Below are 6,573 nucleotides of genomic sequence, written 5' to 3' on the forward strand. Positions count from 1 at the left end.
CAAAAAATACCTAGAAACAAATGACAATGAAAATATGACAACCCAAAACCTATGGGATGCAGCAAAAGCAGGTCTAAGACAGAAGTTTATAGCAATACAGTCCTACCGTAAGAAACAGGAAACATCTCGAATAAACAACCTAACCTTGCACCTAAAGCAATTAGAGAAAGAAGAACAAAAAAACCCCAAATTTAGCAGCAGGAAAGAAATCATAAAGATCAGATCAGAAATAAATGAAAAAGAAATGAAGGAAATGATAGCAGAGATCAATAAAACTAAAAGCTGGTTCTTTGAGAAAATAAACAAAATTGATAAACAATTAGCCAGACGTATCAAGAAAAGAAAGGAGAAGACTCAAATCAATAGAAATAGAAATGAAAAAGGAGAAATGACAACGGACACTGCAGAAATAGAAAGGATCATGAGAGATTACTACAAGAAACAGTATGCCTACGCGTCCGGAGCCTGTGCTCCGCAACGGGAGAGGCCACAACGGAGGGAGGCCTGCATACCAAAAAAAAAAAAAAAAAAAATCTTCCAACAAACAAAAACCCAGGACCGGATGGATTCAGAGACGAATTCTATCAAACATCTAGAGAAGAAATAACACCTATCCTTCTCAAACTCTTCCAAAATATAGCAGAGGGAGGAACACTCCCAAACTCATTCTATACACCATTTCAACAAACTGAAGGAGAAAAACCATATGATCATCTCAATAGATGCAGAGAAAGCTTTTGACAAAATTCAACACCCATTTATGATAAAAACCCTGCAGAAAGTAGGCATAGAGGGAACTTTCCTCATCATAATAAAGTCCATATATGACAAACTCACAGCCAACATCATCCTCAATGGTGAAAAACTGAAACCATTTCCACTAAGATCAGGAATAAGACAAGGTTGCCCACTCTCACCACTATTATTCAACACAGTTTTGGAAGTTTGGGCCAGAGCAATCTGAGAAGAAAAAGAAATAACAGGAATCCAATTTGGAAAAGAAGAAGTAAAGCTGTCACTGTTTGCAGATGACATGATACTATACACAGAGAATCCTAAAGATGCTACCAGAAAACTACTAGAGCTAATCAATGAATTTGGTAAAGTAGCAGGATACAAAATTAATGCGCAGAAATCTCTTTCATTCCTATACACTAATGATGAAAAATCTGAAAGTGAAGTTAAGAAAACACTCCCATTTACCACTGCAACAAAAAGAATAAAATATCTAGGAATAAACCTACCTAAGGAGACAAAAGACCTGTGTGCAGAAAATTATAACACTGATGAAAGAAATTAAAGATGATACAAATAGGTGGAGAGATATACCATGTTCTTGGATTGGAAGAATCAACATTTTGAAAGTGAGTCTACAACCCAAAGCTATCTATATGTTCAATGCAATCCCTATCAAACTACCACTGGCATTTTTCACAGAAGTGGAACAAAAAATTTTACAATTTGTATGGTAACACAGAAGACCCCGAATAGCCAAAACAATCTTGAGAAGGAAAAACGGAGCTGGAGGAATCAGCCTCCCTGACTTCAGACTATACTACAGTGCTACAGTAATCAAGACAGTATGGTACTGGCACAGAAACAGAAATATAGATCAATGGAACAGGATAGAAAGTCCAGAGATAAACCCACGCACATATGGTCACCTTATTTTTGATAAAGGAGGCAAGAATATACAGTGGAGAAAAGACAACCTCTTCAATAAGTGGTGCTGGGAAAACTGGACAGCTACATGTAAAAGAATGAAATTAGAACACTCCCTAACACCATACACAAAAATAAACTCAAAATGGATTAAAGACCTAAATGTAAGGCCAGACACTATCAAACTCTTAGAGGAAAACATAGGCAGAACACTCTATGACATAAATCACAGCAAGATCCTTTTTGACCCACCTCCTAGAGAAATGGAAATAAAAACAAAAATAAATAAATGGGACCTAATGAAACTTAAAAGCTTTTGCACAGCAAAGGAAACCATAAACAAGACGAAAAGACAACCCTCTGAATGGGACAAAATATTTGCAATTGAAGCAACTGGCAAAGGATTAATCTCCAAAATTTACAAGCAGCTCATGCAACTCAATATTAAAAAAAACAAACAACCCAATCCAAAAATGGGCAGAAGATCTAAATAGAAATTTCTCCAAAGAAGATATACAGATTGCCAACAGACACATGAAAGCATGCTCAACATCATTAATCATTAGAGAAATGCAAATAAAACTACAATGAAATATCATCTCACACTGCTCAGAATGGCAATCATCAAAAAATCTACAAACAATAAATGCTGGAAAGGGTGTGGAGAAAAGAGAACCCTCTTGCACTGTTGGTGGGAATGTAAATTGATACAGCCATTATGGAGAACAGTATGGACGTTCCTTAAAAAACTAAAAATAGAACTACTATACGACCCAGCAGTCTCACTATTGGACATATACCCTGAGAAAACCATAATTCAAAAAGAATCATGTACCGAAATCTTCACTGCAGCTCTATTTACAATAGCCAGGACATGGAAGCAACCTAAGTGTCCATTGACAGATGAATGGATAAAGAAGATGTGGCCCATATATACAATGAAATACTACTTAGCCATAAAAGGAAACAAAATTGAGTTGTTTGTAGTGATGTGGTTGGACCTAGAGACTGTCATACAGAGTAAAGTAAGTCAGAAAGAGAAAAACAAATAGTGTATGCTAACACATATATGTGGAATCTAAAAAAAAAAAAAATGGTCATGGAGAACCTAGGGGCAAGTCGGGAATAAAGATGCAGACCTACTACAGAATGGACTAGAGGACACACTGAGGGGGAAGGGTAAGCTGGGACAAAGTGAGAGAGTGGCATGTACATATATACACTACCAAACGTAAAATAAATTGCTAGTGGGAGGCAGCCACATAGCACAGGGAGATCAGCTTGGTGCTTTGTGACCACCTAGAGGGGTGGGATAGGGAGGGTGGGAGGGAGGGAGATGCAAGAGGGAAGAGATATGGGGACATATGTATATGTATAACTGATGCACTTTGTTGTAAAGCAGAAACTAACACACCATTGTAAAGCAATTATACTCCAATAAAGATGTTAAAAAAAATACAGGGCATGCTATTAAATTAAAGTCCTTATAGTCTTCAGTTCTGAAGCAATCATAAGTTGAATGAAAAATAAATAAATATTAAAATATTTTCATTATGGAACACTAGATGGCAGTATTGTAATTTTTTAGGTTTACAAATTGCTGGATGAAGTGTTATTAAAATTTAGTTATCCCACCAATGGCCATCTACACCACAACCCCTAGCTAATTGTGACTGCTCTTCTGATGATTTTTCTCTAGAAAGAAAAACTCTACTTTCTCAGTGCTCCACATTCTCTGAAATTATTAGACCACAAATGGCAGAATTTAATTTTTCTCAGCTCTGATGGAATTCTCCAGTCTAGCATTCTCAAGCATTTTGGAGTCAGGACCTCTTTACATTCTTAAAAAGGATTGAAACCCCTAAAGAGCTTTTTTTAAAGTAGGTTGTATTTATCAATATTTACTCTATTTGAAGTTAAAACTGAAATTTTAAGAATATTTACTTATGACTTCATTTAAAACAGCAATAAAAAGCATGTGAGCATAAATATTTTATGAAAAGTAATCATATAATCATAAACAAAGAATATTTAGTGAGAAGAGTGTTTTGCATTTTTGCAAATCTCTTTTATGCCTGGCTTAAGAGAAGACAGCTGGATGTTTATATCTGCTTCTCATTCGATTCGTTGCCTCTGGAGAACTCTACTGTACACTCATAGAGGAAAGAAAGATGAGAGTGAAAAAGACAAATCTTGTCTTAGTATAAGTGTGGGCCCCCAAAAGGATCTTGAGGGGCCCAAGGGAACCTTAGCTCTCCCAACACTCTCTCTAGTAGCTTCCATTGCTGCCCACAATCTCTCTGTATTCTCACCTTACAGAGAGCTCATTCCACTAACACTCCTGCATTAAAGCCCTTCTGATTGTAAGACCTATGAATTCGCAGCCCCCATCTTGAGTAAGAAAAAAAAATTTTTTTATTTCTTTGTTTTCTTTATACAAAAAGAAGTCTGATTTCATGGCCTCATCTAGCAAAACTGGTTCGTAATTTAATTTGTCATTGAGTCCCCTCCACTCCATTTTAGGGCCATACAAGATAATTAAGGTCTTGTGAAGAGCAAATTTTTTTTTAATGCCTAGTGGCCCCATTCTCTCACCTCCCAATTTTGGTCCCTACTGGTTAATGCCAACATGTCCACTATGCAGTCTCCACGCCTGCCATTGTCCCTTCCAGTCCACTGACTCTCTGCTTTTGAGGCATGGGAGTACTTTAAGGGTATAAATCTGAGCCCTTAGGTTCAACTTCCTTTCAAAACCACACAGTAATCCCTTTGAGATCCTGCCATCTTCCCAGGGTACTGCCTCAGAACAGCACACCAAATCCTGCTATTCAGGACAGCCACCAAACTCTGTCCACATTCCAAGCTGGAGGGAAATGAATATGTTACTTGCATTATGGGTTTGGCTACTGGTGTGGTCTCTCTAGAAGTCCTGGAGTGCTCAGAGACTATAAATGCAGTGCCCTCTGGGGTAAAAATATATTTCGCAGAAACTCTTTGTTAACTGCAATACAAGCTGTTACTCAATAGAGATTCAGCTCCCTTAGTCAAGACTTTGACCCTCCCAATTTGAAATGTCAAGATTCAAAAATCCTGGCAATTAACAATGTTCCCGTGTACCTGTATCAGGAGAAAAGTAAGGTTCTAAATAAGCATTTTTCTATCTGCAGCAAAGATTGCTATGGGTTAGCCAAATCCTGGTTCCTTTTCCATCTGGGCACACAATTAGACCACATGTGTCACCTCCCTTGCAGTTAGTGGAATGCGTGCAGAAAGAATATGCACAGTTTCCAAGCTAGATCGCTGAAATCTGCCCACACAATCATCCGTGTTTTGTTCATATGTCATCATTGCCCTTCATTCACAGATCGGATTTAAAGGTGCCACTGGAGAACTCCGAGGTCCTAGGAACTCCTTAGATAGAAGAGGCCTGGTTCCCTATAACACCGCGTAGAGCAGACCCCAGTACCTACCCCACAAGCAGCCCACTTTGCACTGTGGTGTGAATGAGAAATAAATGTTTACTTTGCTAAACCACTGAGATCGGGGACTGGCTGATAAATACACTCTCTGAATACCGAATAATGACTATGTTTTAAACCAAAAAAGCCAGAGGAAAAAGTTTGGTGACTTCAAAATACTCTTCCAGCAGGGGAGCCTCTTGGCGATATCCTATCACTAGAGGAAAAAGGAAGTGAAACAGGAAGTGAAGGAGGGCCAGGTGGGGTGAGGCACACCAAAGGGCAATTCTACCCTCAGTTGTGTGTGCAGTGAATTATTCATCTTGATTTTCGGCCTTTGCCAAGAAAGATCTGCTCAAATCCTGACCTAAGGATGTATATTTTACAAAAGTGACCCCAAACAGGGCCCTGGACTCCTGAGACGCATCAAGCTATTTTTAATATTTCAGTATTTCTAATTGCAATTGTATATTTACTTCCTATCAGGTCTCCCAGGCTATCTAAAACATCCATTTTATTGCTTTAGGCTGAATTATGTAAACTCATTGTGGTAATACCAGCTTCTCATGCATGAAAATGCAAAAATGAGTTAGTTATAACAATGCTCTCAGTTTCTTAGCAGATAGAATCTGTCAAAACATGAAGTCCAGAAAGTAAATCAGTTATAAAAGAAGTCTTCGACTGTGAAGATTCTGACAACTGTGATGTGTGTATGTGTGGAAGCCAGCAGCTGAGGCATTTCTTAATCTGGGCCATCTAGAATGCAGTCAACTCTCAGGATTCTCTTGGTAACCGAATCTGATTTTCCTTTGGGTATCTGCCTCTCCCCCATGCAGACTCTGTGCTTCTGGACATGCTGACACTGCACCCCACCCAATAACCCACAAGCTCCAGGGATTAATTTAAGGCCATTTTCACATCTCATCTCATTAGTTACTGGGATTAGATCAGAGCTGGGCTTGAAACCCAATGAGACATGAGAAAATGTATGTTAGGGTTTCTGAGAAAGAAGCTTCTCACTCTTTCATAGAAACTATCTAAAAAGTCATGCTGTTCCTGCTAATGTGGAAGGTTTTGGCAGCCATTTCATAAATATGAAGAGGACTAGCTTTCGAATCTGGAGGAAAGATGGAAGAAACCAAAACTTTGAGAACAAATAAATTCCTTTTATGGTGTAGGTCTGTTTGGGTCGAGTTTCCTGCTACTTGCAACCAAAAGATTCGTATACAGTACACATATATATTTGAGGTGTGTGTACATGTATATATACATACATACATATATATGCATATGTGTCCATATCTATAATATATATTTGCATGTTTATGTCTATCCACACATGTGGTTTTATGTAAATATGTATGAGTGAGTATAGACATAGGTACATGAAGGTGGATGTGTGTATATATACATGATTCATGTGTCTCTATAGATCATAAATCCCTTCCAAATA

Source organism: Physeter macrocephalus, chromosome 7, assembly GCF_002837175.3.
Source record: "Physeter macrocephalus isolate SW-GA chromosome 7, ASM283717v5, whole genome shotgun sequence".
NCBI lineage: Eukaryota > Metazoa > Chordata > Mammalia > Artiodactyla > Physeteridae > Physeter > Physeter macrocephalus.